Below are 18,266 nucleotides of genomic sequence, written 5' to 3'. Positions count from 1 at the left end.
CAGATGCAGGTCTGATGAGGTGACAGAAAGGCTAGAGCCATCGCTGCAGAGCTGGCCTGGGTGAGCAGAATAAACATGCCCTCATGAAGCCCTTAGGACGTTCAGTCATTTATTTAACAAATATCTACAGAACCACAATTCCTAATCTGAAACTCGTGAGGCCAGACATGTTTCAGAATTCAGATTTCTTTCAGATTTTAGGACAGTAATATACCATATAGCATGTAAAAATGGGGTCTAGGGCAACACTGTGGAATAAAGCACCTTAATGTTTCTCCAGAAAAGCGTCTTTGCATTTACACCACTTGTGGGATAAACTAAAACAGGCTCATGCAACTCAGGTCAGGTTTTGACTTTGAAAGCATTCAGGTCAGGTCAGGCTTTGCTGCCAACTGTGTTACCAAACACTTCCTGTTTTCAGAGCTGTTTGGGTTTTCCAACTGTGGATGAGGGATTGCAGCACTATATCCATGATCCTCTGAAACAAACATTTCTCCAGAAGAAGAAACTTAGAAAAGAAGTCAACAAACACACACTCTATCAGTGATTGCCAATGTGGTTTTACCAAACAAAAGTCATCTCAAAGGATCTTATTAAAATTGGAAGAAAAAATGAATTTAACTGTACTTTTTATTAAAACATAAACCTTGACATCGCATGTATTAGTCTCAACCAATGGCAAAGTAGATCTGATAAGCAGGATAGAGGGTTTCTAAACCCAAAACAGCTGTTCCTTGCAATCTTCACTGTGGGGAAAGTTGGGGCAGGGGTCGGGGGGGGGGGCAGTGAAGGAACAAGTGGCAGCGGCTAAAATTAGAGGCCGCTCTGCCCCAGGGCCTGGTGATCAAATTTGTACGGTACCTGCGAGGGCTCCGGAATCATCGCTTTCTCCTGTTATTTAATGCCGGACATTCCTTTATGTGTGCAGCATGCATTTCTTCACAGACCTCCCGCCACCCCCCCCCCCCCCGCAAAAAAAAGTGGACACAAGGAGCTCTGCCCCGTGTGAAGGTGCAGAACCAAATCCCCTCCACTGCGTTTCAGGCTCATTGCCTGTCCAGATGGCGTCTGCAGTTTTACCACAAGGTGAAACCCTCTTTAAAAGCTGTTCAGAAAAATACATACTATTCCCCCGGTTGTTCTGGTCCCTGAATGTCTTTAAACTGCTCACCTCCATCCCCAACTCCCCTGGCTTTTGCGGGGAAACCGAGATTCTTCGCACCCTACCAAGGCGACCTGCTAGAGGTTCAGAGAGAGGAGGGGCCTGGAACCCGCGCAGATTGCTGCGCTCGCCGGGAACGGGCGTGTCTGCCCCTCTGACTGGAGCCCGGTGCTGTGTCCCCACCCTCCCCGGTCTGGGGCCCCCTGCTTACTCCGTGGAGCCAATCTCAGGGTCCTTCTGCCTTTAATCTCTGCTTTGATCACTATGGACTCACTAACAAAGAGACCTTCAGGCTTGGCCTGGAGAAAATCTGGGACCTTCCACGGAGACAGCATTTTCGTCCTTGTACCGCCTGTACACAATCGTCAGCCTCTCTTCCAAGCTTCCTCGTAGGACCAGGCATGGCTGGTCCCCTTGCTTCTGCTCCTGTGGGGTCATGCTCATTGCTCATGTGTCAGTGGGGTTACCTGGGCCAAGGCGAGGGAAGGACCCTCCCCTGCTCTCTCTTAGAAGGGGCAACAGGGAACAGGGATCTGCCAGCTGTGTCTAAACACTCAGATAAGGATGCTCAGCACGCAGCCCCACCCCGAGCCTTCTACCTGCCCCGCATTTACAACAGTGGGCATGAGGCTCGTTTTAGGAAAAAGGAAATGGCCATCTGGGTTCGCAGTGCTGGGGCAGAGGGCAGGCGGGGGGCGCAGAGAGGGAAACTTTACGATTGAAGCATGATCTCCAATTAAAGGATGAAGAACTTCACCCTCGCACAGAGGGACGTCAGGGTCAAGCACGTGGGAGAAGGGCCTGCATGGGGCTGGATGATGCGGACGGAACTGAACGATGCGGACGGAACTGAAGATGTTCATCTGCGTGAGGCTGGCCCCCAGGAGCCTGCATCTCTGTGGGGTCCCGGCAGAGGTCAGCTGCGGAAACAAGCTCAGGCTTTAACCCTTTCCCAGATGGTGTCAGCGTGTATTAAATCTGGACACCATGACTCTCAGGCCTCTTGGCAGCAGAGACATTCGAACATGGCCGTTTGGGAGAAACAGGAGATGGTCACTGATGGAGCCCGTGCTGAGCTGAGCACCTTGCAGGATTCCTCACAACTCCCATCTCTGAGATGAATGCCACCGCCTGACGCCAGGGTCACCGAGGCCTGGAGGCTCAGTGCTTGTCCGAGGCTGCAGGGCTGCTAGGAGGTGGCGGCTCAGCCCTGCCACAGTGGCGGTGGTGCAGGGGGTTCTGGACCAGCCTCTCCCCTCCTCCTGCACGAGCCGAAGGGGACAGGAGGCGGCCGCCGGGGGGAGCTGGGAGCACAGTCTGAGTGCCCCTTAGCCTGTGTCCACGACAGTCTGATAATAAAATCATGTAGATCAGCGATGATTGAAACTTAAGACCCCCCTGCAGAGTGGGTGGAGACGCACAGGCAACGCAGATCCCTTCTTTGAGGTTTTGTCCATCACCACCGGCTGAGCCATCTGTTTTCCAGAAAAAAAAACAGAGCTGGGGCCGCGGTGGACCCTGGAGGTGCTCGTGAACTCTGACCTCATTTTCCTTTGACTTCTTAAGTCTGAGAGCATAAACAGCTGGACAAGAGGAACAGGGGCCCCCAGGGAGGACACAGAGCAGTGGGCAGAGGAATGGGAGCAGAGGTGAGAGCAGAGGCCTCCAGCGGGGAGGTCAGGGGCTCCCACCCTCCTTTGATGTAGATGATCACGCTTTCTCCATTTTATGCAAAATGCCGTAACACTGGAGTTTCAACAGCCTCTTTCAGATAAGACTGCTGCCCCAAAGCCCTTTAGGAATGGAAATTCTGGGGAAACTGAGGACCAGCAGAAACTCAGTAGAGCAGGTTCTATCAAGGCAGCTGGCTGACCTGAGCTGGGGACCCTTCTGCGGCCAGAGGGTGGGAGATGGCTCTGCTCTGGGCGAGGGAAGTGATGGAAACCCTCTGGGAAGGAAATCAAGTTATTGGCCTGATGCTGCTCAAGACGAGAAAACCCGTTCCTTCGTCTTCGTTCTCCCCAAGTTATATACATTTCACAGACGCGGTCTACTCAGGTGTTCCTCACACAATTTTCATAATTTGAGACTGCAATTCTCTTTTGAAGGATGAATGGGTAGCTGATAGGCACTCACCTGGGTCACACGTCCTGTCCGAGGTCCGCCTCGCCCTGTGACGGACAGCAAAGCAGGAAGTGAAGGTGCACGAGCTTTGGCATCAACAGCCTTGGGCTTCGACCTGGGGTCTTCTCCTGTGTCTGCCGTCACTTTCCAAAGCTCTCAGGGGCTCACCGCCTTCATTTCTTGCATGGACAGAAAACCTACCTTGCAGCGTGTGATGAAGCTGAAACAAGGTGGCGAGAAGTGCCAGGGTGCTCGGTAAGCAGGAAGCGCTGTTGCCGGGGAACAGGTCTCTGCCAGAAGCAGCGCTCACAGATGAACAATGACTGGAGGTTGACTGGACGCTGTCAGCCTGGAGCTGGACAAAGGGAACAGGGCACGGCTATTCCGAAAACCATTTATCTTTGATGCATCCTCCCTCAGGCCGACTGACCTTGCTCATTACCTCCACCCCAGCTAACACAGGGATTAGTCTGTCTTTCTCAGCCATTGCTGGTGGCTTGTCTGAAAGGGACTGTGGCCCAGAGCATTCTGAGTGGTCTGGGACTAAGTGTGTCCAGGGAATTCAGCTACAGTGGGAGGTATCCCCCGCTCCCCCAACTTGATTATCTATAAGGAAGGATCCTTCGGAGGCTTTCCCCCTTCCTGTTCATTGCTTACTTTTAGTCTTTCTCTCCATCTGTACTCTGTAAGCTTAGCAGGATCAAATGAAGTTTCTCCCCTGACATCTCAAGACTGCAGTGAGATTGTGTCTCTGATGCTACACAGCACATCGCAGCCTCCATGGGCACCAGGACGTTCCATTCTCTCAGACCCAACTTTCTCGCCTCTGTAACACCAGGGAGAAAAATAAAGCCATGCAGGGTGTTCTCATCGATCCTTTCAATGCCTTCCTTTCAACGCTACCTTCTTGGCAGTGTGACCTCTGCTCTCGGCTCTGGGACCCTCAGGGTTTGATGACCACTGTTCCAACCAAACTGACACCCTCCCAGCGCTTCAGGTATTGAAAGGCAACTGGCTTGTGCTCACTTCAGTTGGAAGAAATACTAGCTCCATCATGCCCTTTCATCTCAATGGTCAGTAAGCAAACAAATAAAGCCTGGAATGCTGTCTTCATCACTGCTTGCTTGCTTCCTACCGTCAAACGCTGGGGCTGGAACCTCTGTTCCATACACTTGAGACACCCTGAGAACTGCAGTCATGACCATGGAACAAGCCTCCCCTATCACTGGATTGCTAAGCAGGTACAGCCCAAATAAACTGGTTTTAAGTTTGTATCAGCCCTTCAAGCCCATGTTCCATAGGTAATTTACACACAAAAATGACAGGCAGTACCTGCTACATCATCTTCAAAAGCACCCAAATTCCTCGTGTGGATGGGAGTAGATATGAGTTACCACCATGTGTGGCAACTTACCTTAAGCTGAAGGGAGCCGGGGGACCTGGCCCTGTGACCGGACGCTGGTATCCTTTCTTGAGCATCGTCCTTGGGAGAGCCTTGTGGAGAAACACAGTTGAGTCACTGGTTTAGCGAGCTTTAATAATTTGAAATTTCGTGAAACTCTTTAGATTATATTACATAAGTATTTATGTTACATTAAACATTGACTTATTTGAACTATTATTTAAAATAAAATATTACAGGATCAATATTATTTAAACATATATTAAAAATAAATATTAACATAAATATTATATGTACCTATATTTGCTGCAAAACTTAAATTCTTTTTTCTGTTGGGGAAGTCCTTTTTGAAAATGAGCAGAAACAGGTACCAACAAATAAAAAATATTATTAAAAATAAACAAATGATTTAAATGGTGCATGCTGAAGTGTGAGGGAGCCTGAAAAAATGCACCCTCCCTTCTCAGACCAAGTTCTGAAACGACAGAGGAATGTGAGGAAGAGTAAGGCAGGCGGGAGCTCCAAACATCAGCTGGTCTGTCTGTGAAGAGTGGGCTTCGGAACCCCAAACCCACAGGGACAGACCGGCCACGCAGCCTGACCTGCCTCCGAATCTTCCTGCAGGGGGCGCTGCTGAGCCCGAGCTCTCTGGAGCGGGCTGGGCGCTGGAGGCCCAGGGCCTCGGAAGTGCCTGGGCTCCACCACAGACCAGGGGTCCCCTCTGTTCTCCACTTAGGAGGAAGCTTCAGAACTGGGGAAAAAGCCACGCCAGCCCGCAGTGATTAACTCCTGAACTTAAGATTTCCATTTATGACGGTTCATTTATTTATTCCGTCATTATTTATCTGTTCCCTTTAATCCTCTGGTTCCTTTACGAGACAAAATGGTATGTGAAGTTCATCAGATTCTATTTTCAGACTGCCTGGGTTTAAATCCTGGCTCCACTGCTTACTAGCCGTGACGTGGGGCAAGTAACATTTCTAAGCCTCGGTTTTCTGTAAAGTGTTTACCTACGTTATGATAATACATGAAAAGCATCGTTCAGTTCTTAGTGCACAGTGGGTGCTCAGTAAGGTCACTGATGGTGTTGCTCAAGTTGTTTGTTTTTAGTCTTCCTGGTACCCTCATGAACACACAGAGCAGTGTGGCTCAAACGTCAAAGCTCAGACAGCTCACGGTTAGTCTACCTGGAGTGGGGCTAGAGCATCTGTGTGTCTACCACTCCCTAGGTGATGCTGACCTGCTGGTTTAGGCACTGCACTTGGAGGTGTGGGACCTGCACGCCTTACACAAGGTGCTGGATAAGGCAGACCCTTCTTAGTTTTCTCTTCTTCAGCTAAAACAAAATTCTTTAATAGAATCAGCGGTCTCTGTCTAATGCTGCTGTCCTCAATATTTTAAAGGGTCAATCCATACCTAACTAGGTGGTAAAAGGCTTTGGGATGGGTTGGACTCAGGTCTGCCCCTAACGTTTGCAGGGTTCAAGGCAAGATTTCAGTTGGAGGCCCATGTGCTGAATGTCCAAATAGTTAAAAGGTTATAATCAAACAAACGAGCTTAAATAGAATCTGTGCTACTCCCAACAAGCACATGGAAAGATGCTCAACATCACTATTCATTAGGAAAATGCAAATCAAAACCACAGTGGGATACCACCTCATACCCACTAGGAAGGTGCTGTCAAAAAACAAAAACAAAACAAACCCCCAGAAAACAGCAAGTGCTGGGGGGGATGTGGCGACACAGGCACCACTGCACACTGCTGGTAGGAATCCGAAGCGGTGCAGCTGCTGTGGAAAACAGTAGGGCGGCGCCTTAAAAACAAATTAAAAAGAGAGTCATCTGCCGCCGCTGCGCCTTTCACCTCTTCGGGGGCAGGGGCCTGGGCCAGGTTTTACACATCTGCAAGCAGACCGTTCCGGAGCTCTGCCAGCCGACCCCATGGCGTCCTCTCCCACTGTGCCTCTGGGGGCTCACTATGAAACAAGGTGTGTCGTCCTCAGCTACTAGGGAGTCCTCTCTCAGGAGGAGCTGCGGGAGCAACTTCTTTCCTCACCCCAACGGGTTCGACAAGATATGGCTTCACAATCTCTGGATCAAGAAATTTTATTAAAAGGTAAAACTGAAATTGAAGAGCTAAAATCCCTGGACGAAGAAATTTCTGAAGCCTTCGCCAGCACAGGCTTCACCCGGCACTCTTTGCCCGTGTTCAGCCCCACAAACCCCGACAGTTCCGCAGAGGACCGCTTGGCCCACCTGGGGAGAAGGCGTCGCAGGAGCCGAGGGCGCCTCTGCGCGGGGCCTTGCAGACGCCCCTCCGCCGGATGCTAAAGCTCTTCAGCCTGGTAGACAGACCCCCGTGAGGACTCCGCGGCGCACAGCAGCGGCAGACAGTTGAGGAAAGAAAGTGAAGGGACCGCTGCAGGCAAGCAGAGCTGCAGGGAGCACACAGGCCAGGGGCGTACCAGGCACGTCGGGAATGTACACTGGAGACGGCAGTTCACGCCAGCGGCCGGAATAAGACGTTGGTGCCTCCGATTTTGCTACGACCAATGCTCTTGGGGTTGACAAGGTGAGCTCAGGAGCCTTGCAGCGCATCGCTGCAGTTTGGTGCGACTCTCCCGGAGGACCACGCCGCCGAGTGCATCAGGCAGCAGGGTGGCTAGGGCACTGCCTTTAATCTCCTTTAACCTGGAGTCCGCGGAGGAAGACGAGCAGTGCCCCGCGGCGCCACGGAGGACAGCAACGACATCCACGTCCAGCCCAGGGGCGGCTCCACGCTCGCCAGCCCCGCTGAGGCTCCGACGCCCACGAGGGCGCCCTGGCGGGCCGAGGGCTTCCCCGTGTCGCTGTCCAGCAGCCAGAGCTGGCGCACCGAGAGCCCACCGGTGGGCATCCCCGGGTCCCGAGTCCTGGCAGCAGGTCGCAGTGGACCCCGAAGAAGTCGAGAGCTTGGACAGCAACGGGGCCGGAGAAAAGAGTGAGCAAATCCTCCACCTCGGACCTCGCGCACGTGGAGAAGCAGGGGTTCCTGAGGGCGCGGAGGCGGCGGCCGGGGAGACTGGCCCCGAGGGGTCGGCCGGCCAGACAGCCGGCCCCATGACATCTCTGTCCACGGAACTTGCTGAAAAAGAGGCAGAAACGGCCGCGTCCGAAGCTGCCGAACGGGAGCAGAGCCCCCGGTGGAGCCCCCAGCAGCCCCGCCGGGCGGGCGGAGAGCAGGCGGCCCGCGGGCGGGGCCCTGTCCGGTGGCCACGACAAAGCTGGCCCGCCGCCCCAGGGCAAGTCCCTCCCGCTCGGCGGAGGGGCAGCTGCCGTTGCCATCCTGGAGGTGGCAGTTGGGGTGGCACTGGCTCTGAGAAGGAAGTAGATTTTTCGGAGAGAGAAAACAAAAAGGCGTAAGGTTTTAGTCGTGTCGACCGGACTGGAGCGACCAGGAGCTGGCTGGACATCCCTTGGACACTCCGGAGTCAGGAGGACTTGGGTCCGCAGATCAGGGGACCGACCCACGTGTTAGGGCTTGAGCTGGAGGCTGCGCGTGGTGGTCTGATTAGAGGCCCTGGGCCTGGGCGCCTGTGCCCTGTAGGGTGCGCAGCCTCTGCCCACCAGCCCCGTAGCGCCTTCCCCAGTGGTGACAGCCCCACCCCACGTGTCTCCCCGTGTTGCCAAACGTCCCCCGGGGACAACGTCGTCCCGTGAGAGCCACAGTCTCAGAGCGAGAGGGTCCCCGTGGGGGGGCCTGGGGGGCAGACCCCAGGCAGGAGGGCGTGGCTGTGGGCCCCTCGGCTGCTGGCGCGCTCCTGCCTGGGGTCTCTCAGCTCCTCTGTTCTTCCCGCCCTCAGTCCCGCAGCCCAGGTGCTCTGCCGGGTCTCAGCCGCCTCGCCCCAGGGTGCCCCGAGGCCCTGTGGAGAGGGCTCTCCCAATGCTTCCCGCAGTTCCCCTTGTAAAGATGCTGCCTTTAGTCTTTAAATGTACAAGACGGAAGAGACCCCGGGCCCCTGCCCGTGACCGCGGGGCAAGTTTGTCTCCGCGTTTGGAAGCTGGAGGGTGGCTTAGCTGGCCTATCGAGGTTGCTTCCAGCCCTTTTGTCTGTGGGCGCCCTTGAGCCGACGGGGACTCGCCGGCCGGCAGCGTCTCTCTTGCTGGGCATCGCTGTCCGTGACCTGGACTAGGGTGATTCGCAGGTTCTGGCCTCAGCCTTCTTCCCAGTCAGGCCACTCCTCGGCGGTCTCTTGCCAGGTGATAACGGTTTCCACACGTGGGCTTACAGGCCCGTGAATCATAACTCTCATTCAGTACACGAAGCCTCCTAAACATCATTGAAGTAAAAAGCAGGAAAGAGAGGCTGCCCTTGAGGTTCTCTAGCTTGGCTTTCAGAATTCCATAACCGAAGCTTACACTGAGCTCATCACGGCCCAAATGCCAGAGTGACAAACCATAATGATCACGGTCAGCATGTGCCCGTGGAGACTCAGCGTAGCCTCATCCACTGACCGCATCCCTCACGGGGGACAGCATCTCTTCATGCCTGAGGTCAGTGTCACTGACGGGACCCATGTGCTTGAGACAGGTCATCTCAGATTATCCTAGTAAGTGTAACAGATTACTTTTTAAATCCTGAAATTTGTAATAAAATTACTTTACCTATCCCGATCACCAAAAAACAACAACAACAAAAAAACCCAGAATGATCATATAATTCAGCAGTTCTGCTTCTGAGTGTATACCCAAAAGAACTGAAAGCACAGTCTTGAAGAGATATTTGTACACCCGTGTTTATAGTAGCATCATTTACAATGGCCAAAAGGTGAAAGCAACCTAAGTGTCCGTGGATGGATGAATGGGATAGAAGAATGGATAAACAAAATGTGGTCTCTACAAACAAAGGAATATTATTTGGCCTTAAAAAAGAAAGAAACCTTGTCACATGCTGCAGAAAGGATGAACCTTGTGGACATTATGCAAATTGAAATAAGCCAGCCACAATAAAACAAATACTGTATGAGTCCACTTACCTAAATAAGTCAAATTCATAAGGACAAGAAGAATGGTGCTGGAGGAGGGTAAGGGGGTGGTGGCAGGGTTTTAGTCTTGCCAGATGAAAACATTCTAAAGATCTGTTGTATTCAATACAACAATGTGAATGTAAATCAACATAAATGTCCATCGACAGAGGAATGGATGAAGATGTGGTACATATGTACAATGGAATATTGCTCAGCCATAAAAAGAATGAAATGCCATTTGCAGCAACATGGATTGACCTAGAGATGATCATACTGAGTGAAGTAAGTCAAACAGAGAAAGCAAACATCATATGTTATCATTTATCCGTGGAATGTAAAAAAAAATGATACAAGTGAACTTACTTACAAAACAGAAACAGACTCACAGACAAAGAAAACAAACTTGTGGTTACCAAAGGGGTGGGCATGGGGGAAGGGATAAAGTCAAACCCACGCTCCTTCCTCTGGGACATGTTTTCTGGTGTGAAGTTCGGGAGAATATCCGATCATGAAGTACTGTCCCGTCATCCAACAGGCTTAACCTCTCCTTGGTGAGACAGGCATTCAAGTACGTTACGTTATGAAGAGCACAGATGAAGGATGTTTAGTTGCACCAAGTATAGGCTGGACATTTCGCCCGCAAACTCTGCTGGCCACACAGCACGGTTTTCGCTGCCCAGCAGGGACCTAGCGCCTGCAGCCTGGGGCCAAGTCCAGCTGCTCTCCCTTGCTTACCTCCCTCCCAGGGCTGCCCTCTTGTTATAGAGGCAGAGGTGAGTCATCGCACAGGGAGAGCCTGGATCATAAAGCTGGAAGTATGTTCTATCTGGCCCTTGACAGAGAAAGTTTACCAATCCCTGCTGTAGAGCATTAAAAAAAATGAACCAACATCACAAAAGAACATATGACGAATGAGCACATGGCAGAACAAACCATTTGCTGTAATGAATGTTTCTAGCTTAGCTATTTACAAGAAGAATAAAATGCTTTAGTTCTTAGAAAGCACCTTATTTCCACTGCATGCTGTTCAAATTATAAATAAATACGTATTTTAAGACTGGGGCAAAAACATATAGGTTCTGGTTGATTGATGGATTGATTCATTTCTTGCTATTTTAAGTGGTGAGTTTTGTTGAAAAGTCAACACCAAAAAACAAAGAGAGCTTTAGCATCCCTCACTCCAAACAGGTCTAGCTGTGATCAAACTGTCAGCCAAACGCAACACAAAGTAGGATATTCACCCCGCTAGCTGTAGCTCGCATCTCTTTTACATGCAGGGGATGGATGTTTCACGGATAGACCGCGTTCTCCTGGCTCTTTGTAAGTAACGCCCTTCACCACCTGAATACTGCATTCTTCAGCCTGGTAACTGGTTTTCAAATATTTCATGCCATGATTAGCTTGAGTGGAAAAACAGGAAGTAAGGCAGCAGCGTGACACAGCGGCAGTGGCTCGGGGAGCCTGGAGTTCTCATCTCCACTGTGCAGTTCCCTGGCCAAACCAGTTGTTTAATCTCTCTGCCCTCATTTCCTGCAACCTGACTTTGGAGACACACAGTGCGTGTGTAAAGGGGGAGGGCCTCCAAACCGCAGTCCTCCCTACCTCCCCTCTGAAATCCTGCGGTATGTACCTCCCTGCGGCCTGGGGATGCTTAACTGCAGAGTGAACCCAGCTGAGTTAATTATTTCAGCATCTCTTTAGAGCCCGTTCTACAGCCTATCAGCCACTTCCTGGCTATAAAGGGAAGTATTCGAGGGGTTTGGCTGGGGGTGAAAGGAAAGAGGGAGGCCAGTGTGTGTTGAGAACTCAAATCGCCACCTGGTACAAGTCTCTCGTTCCCAGGAAGAACCTTCAGTCCGATCTGCAAAGGTTGCTCTGCCCAGATGACCAAGCAGAGCTTGGCCCGACCGTCCGGGTCACCCAGTATAGCCTTTCTAATCAAACTTATAGCAGACATGACCGGGCAGCTGGAGGCCCAGTGCCTTCCCCTGAGCTGTCTGCTCCACTGAGGGTCTGGAGGCTTCGTTCCCTGAAGTCTGGGCCACCCTCTCGATACCCCGCTTCGGAAGTGCTGTGGTTGCTGTTCTTCACAGCATCAGTCTGGGCTCTGGGCTTTCCCTCCACCGTTGTTTCCTAAGCCCCTAGGTTGTTTCTAGTCCTGCCTTTTTCTCAGGCACAAGGGAAACTGGCCTCATTGGCTGGTCCCTGTGGAATCCCGTGGTGTTTTCGTTTTCTCCCAGGAAACCTCTTCGTAAGGCAGAATGTAGTCTGCTCTCCACAGGGGATTATTTGGGAGCTGTTAGCGGAATGTTTTGCGATTCTTATCTATCAGATACTTTATTGATCGCTTATGTTATCTGTTGCTGAGAGGGGTGTATAAAATTTCTATGCGACTATGGATTTGTCAGTTTCTCTTTGTAAACCTGTCAATCTTTGCTTTGAAAAATTTGAACCTACATCTTAGAGGTACACAGGTCCAGGATTCCATCTTCCTGGTGAAATTTTCCTTTCTAGTCATTATGTTATTAATCTTTTCTACTAATTTTTTTTTTTTAGTCTAAAAGTCTATGTTGTTTAACATTTGCTTGGTATAGCTAGTTTTTTCTCCGTAGGTTTAATTCACTTTGTTTCTGCCACTATGAAACCACTGTGGTGTCCACAGCAGAGTCCTGAGTGCTCTGCAGTGAGATCAGGTGTGGACCTTGAACGATCAGGAGATTCCCAATGGGGACACTGAGTCAGAGTGAGAGAGCAGTGCTCTGGAGATGGCATCAGGCAGCTTCAGCTGAGGCACCCAGGTGGGCAGCATACCACCGAACAGCTGAGCAGAGGGACGGGGACCCTGCGCTCCGGGGGAGGGGTGGGAGGCACAGGCACAGAGGCGCGGCGCCCAACCCCCTTGCCAGGAGGGAGAGGGCTGCTTCCCCAGCAGTCTTGCCTCCAAGAGGTCAGGGATGCCTTGCGCAGGTGATGACACAGGAATGGCAGTTGCCACTTCCTGTGAGCGTTCAAATCTTGACCAACGCGCCATGTGGTTCCCAGCAGCCCAGGGTAACTCAGAGGTGGTTTTTGGTCACCTCTTTCATTTCTCTGGAAGAGTGCAACCCTTAGTGCCTCATCCTCAAGAAATGGGCCCAGAAGAAGTCAAGGAAGGAAACGAGAGGGATCTCCTCCGGGAACTTGATCATCACGTCCTTGATCAGATGACCCAGCCTGGGTGTCCAAGACAGTCCCTGCCCCTGTCCTTGTGCTCTGTCTGTCCTGAGCACCAGCGGTACCTGCAGCCTTTAGCTTGGCTGATTTCGTGGAGAAGCCTAGTGTATCTTTCTCCATCAGTTTGTCCTTGACCATTCTGGGTTCATATATTTCTAACTTGTGTCTTTTAGCATATAGCTGATTAAAAAAGTCCATATAAAAAGTTCTGACTTCGGACTGCTTCATTTATCCATCATATCCATATACGACACTGCTCCATCTGGTTTTAGTTGTGCTACTACTGTGTTTTCATTTTGCCACTCCTTTTTCTTTTTGGCAGCTTCTTCCTGCTTCTTTCCTGACTTCTCTTTATTCTTTCTTTTCCCTAGTAAGTTCTGATTTTGTACATTCTATTTTTTATGGTATCCTTTAAATTTTTAACATGCATAATTAACATATCAAAGTCCAAAGTGATGTCTCTACCATTCTTGAAAACGTATGAAGTTTTAATTCTACTTTCCCTGTGCTGTTTTTCACATTTTTCGTGCCCAGCATTTTAGGCGCATCTCCTTTTAACTGTCCTTTCCATTTTTTTTTTTTTTTTAAAGAAAATCCTTACCCTCATTTACTTTATGTTCACCACCTTCCTCACTCACTTCCCTTCCCCTCATTCCTTCCTTCTTGGTTCGGTTTTCTTTGTCTTTCAATTATTTCTGTAAGGATCTGTTGTTCTTTGACTTTGTTTCTCTGAAAAGGTTTATTATGCACTCTGACTCTTGAATGATGTCTTATCTGGGTCCAGAGCATTAGGACTTTGGAGATATCATGCATGTTGCTGATGGCAACTGTCACACCTTTGCAGGTGATCTGGTTTTTTGCTTTGTTTTGTTACTTTTAAGGTTTTCTCTTCATCCATGATGTGCTGTAGTTTCACTTCCGTTTGTCTTTTATTTACTTATACTGTACTTAGAGAGCCCTTTAAATCTGAGGATGTATGTCTTTCCTCAATTTGGAGACCTTTTCCTTCTGAAACTCAAAATTAAAAAGAGCGCTCTCTCTCTCTCCATGTACATGTATATATATATCTTTTAAGTTCCATACTCTATTAAACTTTTTCATACCTTTTATAACTTCATTGTTTTGTGCTGAATTCTCGTTAATTTCTGTAAGTCTATCTGAGTCTTTTAAGCTCTCCATTGATGTCAGCAATTATACTTTTACAAATCAAGCATTAAATAAACGTTAACTGTTACGGTCCTTCAGGAACTTTAGACATACTAATTGCACAGCCTCTCTGGCTGCTCTAAGGGGCTTGGCTTCTGGAGGTGTCAGTTTTCACATGGTCTCATATGCTGACTCTTCCTTACAGCAGACTGCTTCTGTGTGAGGTTTGTGATTTTTTAATGTTTGGCCCATTTTTAGATAGGTTTCTTTTTTATGTGGGAAATTCAAATGCTTTCGGTTTATTGAGCAATTTGAGGTTTGTTTCTGTTGGATCTGCTCGAATTATCACAAATTTTTCTTTTTTTATGAACATATTTATTGGAGTATAATTGCTTTACAATGCTGTATCACAAACTTTTACATTAATTTTTTAACTGTGGAATCTAGACCTGCCCATGGTACAAGACTGCAGATTTTTACAGCACACGTTTTGTGTTTTTTGTACACAAATATATGCACACACACATACGTGTGCGTGTCTCCCAGATTCAAGATTTTGTGGGATATAGAGCCATTTATTCTCTATGTCTACATAGTAGATTTTTTTTTTTTTTTTTTGCAGTACGCGGGCCTCTCACTGTTGTGGCCTCTCGCGTTGCAGAGCACAGGCTCTGGACGCGCAGGCTCAGCGGCCATGGCTCACGGGCCCAGTCGCTCCACGGCAATGTGGGATCTTCCCAGACCGGGGCACGAACCCATGTCCCCTGCAACGGCAGGCGGACTCTCAACCACTGCACCACCAGGGAAGCCCTACATAGTAGATTTTTAGTTTGCAACCAATTATTCAATATTTGGCCTTTCCTCATAGCACAAACAAAATCCAAAAAACTCCCCAAACTTAAGGGAAAACTCCTTATTTTATTTGTCCTGGGGATGGTAATGAATTGGCCATCAAAAAATAAAAATAGATTGGAGCTAAACCCTTTTAAATCTACCACACCACACTGGCATCACACTGAGGAGACTGGTTCAAGATGGCGGAGTAGAAGGACATGCTCTCACTCCCTCTTGCGAGAGCACTGGAATTACAACTAACTGCTTAGCCGTCATCGACAGGAAGACACTGGGACTCACCAAGGAGGATACCCCACATCCAGAGACAAAGGAGAAGCCACACTGAGAGGGTAGGAGGGGCACAATCACAATAGAATCAAACCCCATAACTGCTGCCTGGGTGACTCACAGACTGGAGAACACTTATACCACAGAAGTCCACCCACTGGAGTGAAGGTTCTGAGCTCCATGTCAGGCTTCCCAACCCGGAGGCCCGGCAATGGGAGGAGGAATTCCTAGAGAAACAGACTTTGAAGGCTAGTGGGATTTGACTGCAGGACTTTGACAGGACTGGGAGAAACAGAGACTCCGCTCTTGGAGGGCACACACAAAGTAGTGTGCATGTCGGGACCCAGGGGAAGGACCAGTGACCCCAAAGGAGACTGAACCAGACATACCTGCTAGTGTTGGAGGGTCTCCTGCAGAGGGAGGGGGTGGTGGTGGCTGTGTCTCACTGTGAGGACAAGGACACTGGCAGCAGAAGTTCTGGGAAGTACTCCTTGGCGTGAGCCCTCCCGGAGTCTGCCATTAGCCCCACCAAAGAGCCCAGGTAGGCTCCAGTGTTCGGTCACCTCAGGCCAAACAACCAACAGGGAGGGAACCCAGCCCCACCCATCAGCAGACAAGTGGATTAAAGTTTTACTGAGCTCTGCCCACCAGAGCAACACCCACCTCTACCTACCACCAGTCCCACCCACCAGGAAGCTTGCACAAGCCTCTTACATAGCCTCACCCACCAGAGGGCAGACAGCAGAAGCAAGAAGAACTACAATCCTACAGCCTGTGGAACAAAATCCACATTCACAGAAAGATAGACAAGATGAAAAGGCAGAGGGCTATGTACCAGATGAAGGAACAAGATAAAATCCCAGAAAAACAACTAAATGAGTAGAGATAGGCAACCTTCCAGAAAAAGAATTCAGAATAATGACAGTGAAGATGAGGCAGGAACTCGGAAAAAGAATGGAGGCAAAGATTGAGAAGATGCAAGAAATGTTTAACAAACATTTAGAAGAATTAAAGAACAAACAGAGATGAACAATACAATAACTGAAATGAAAAATACACTAGAAGGAATCAATAGCAGAATAACTGAGGCAGAAGAACGGACACGTGACCTGGAAGACAGAATGGTGGAATTCACTGCTATGGAACAGAATAAAGAAAAAACAATGAAAAGAAATGAAGACAGCCTAAGAGACCTCTGGGACAACATTAAATACACCAAAATTCGCATTATAGGGGTCCCAGAAGGAGAAGAGAGAGAGAAAGGACCAGAGAAAATATTTGAAGAGATTATAGTTGAAAACGTCCCTAACAAGGGAAAGGAAATAGCCACCCAAGCCACAGAGTCCCACACAGGATAAACCCAAGGAGAAACACATCGAGACACATACTAATCAAATTGGCAAAAATTAAAGACAAAGAAAAATTATTGAAAGCAGCAAGTGAAAAATGACAAATAATATACAAGGGAACTCCCATAAGGTTAAGAGCTGATTTCTCAGCTGAAACTCTACAAGCCAGAAGGGAGTGGCAAGACATACTTAAAGTGATGAAAAAGAAGAACCTACAGCCAAGATTACTCAACTCAGCAAGGATCTCATTCAGATTCAATAGAAAAATCAAAAGCTTTACAGACAAGCAAAAGCTAAGAGGATTCAGCACCACCAAACCAGCTCTAAAACAAATGCTAAAGGAACTTCTCTAATTGGAAACACAAGAGAAGACAAGGACCTACAAAAACAAACCCAAAACAATAATAAAATGGTAATAGGAACATACTTATCGATAATTACCTTAAACCTGAATGGATTAAACGCTACAACCAAAAGACACAGGCTCGCTGAATGGATACAAAAACAAGACCCATATATATGCTGTCTACAAGAGACCCACTTCAGACCTAGGGACACATATAAACTGAAAGTTAGGGGATGGAAAAAGATATTCCATGTAAATGGAAATCCAAAGAAAGCCGGAGTAGCAATACTCATATCAGATAAAATAGACTTTAAAATAAAGAATGCTACAAGTGACAAAGAAGGACACTAAATAATGATCAAGGGATCAATCCAAGAAGATATAACAATTATAAACATATATGCACCCAACATAGGAGCACCTTAATACATAAAGCAATTGTTAACAGCTATAAAAGAGGAAACTGTCAGTAACACAATAATAGTGGGGGACTTTAACACCTCACTTTCACCAATAGACAGATCATCCAGACAGAAAATTAAAAAGGAAACACAAGCTTTAAATAACACAACAGACCAGATAGGTTTAATTGATATTTATAGGACATTCCATCCAAAAACAGCAGATTACACTTTCTTCTCAAGTGCGCACGGAACATTCTCCAGGACAGATCACATCTTGGGTCACAAATCAAGCCTCAGTAAATTTAAGAAAATTGAAATCATATCAAGCATCTTTTCGGACCACAACGCTATGAGATTAGGTATCATTTACAGGGAAAAAATGTAAAAAACACAAACACACAGAGGCTAAACAATACGTTACTAAATAACCAAGAGATCACTGAAGAAATCAAAGAGGAAATCAAAAAATACCTAGAGACAAATGACAATGAAAACACGACGATCCAAAACCTACGGGATGCTGCAAAAACAGTTCTAAGAGGGAAGTTTATAGCAATACAAACCTACCTCAAGAAACAAGAAACATCTCAAATAAACAATCTAACCTTACACCTAAAGGAAAGAGAGAAAGAAGAACAAACAACACCGAAAGTTCGTAGAAGGAAAGAAACCATAAAGATCAGAGCAGAAATAAATGAAACAAAAACAAAGAAAACAATAGCAAAGATCAATAAAACTAAAAGCTGGTTCTTTGAGAAGATAAATAAAATTGATAAACCATTAGCCAGACTCATCAAGAAAAAGAGGGAGAAGACTCAAATCAATAAAATTAGAAATGAAAAAGGAGAAGTTACAACAGACACCACAGAAATACAAAGCATCCTAAGAGACTACTATAAGCAACTCTATGCCAATAAAATGAACAACCTGGAAGAAATGGACAAATTCTTTGAAAGGTATAACCTTCCAAGACTGAACTAGGAAGAAATAGA

At 48.2% G+C, this 18,266-nt stretch overlaps 1 pseudogene; it reads left to right on the top strand.

Moving 5' to 3' along the window:
* The first annotated feature begins 6,629 nt into the window (after positions 1 to 6,629).
* On the top strand, positions 6,630 to 8,182 carry LOC132523066 (bcl-2-like protein 13; annotated as a pseudogene).
* The last annotated feature ends 10,084 nt before the right edge of the window (positions 8,183 to 18,266 follow it).

This window comes from Lagenorhynchus albirostris, chromosome 7 (assembly GCF_949774975.1).
Source record: "Lagenorhynchus albirostris chromosome 7, mLagAlb1.1, whole genome shotgun sequence".
NCBI classification, from domain to species: domain Eukaryota; kingdom Metazoa; phylum Chordata; class Mammalia; order Artiodactyla; family Delphinidae; genus Lagenorhynchus; species Lagenorhynchus albirostris.
This window is presented reverse-complemented; position numbering and strand designations above follow the sequence as displayed.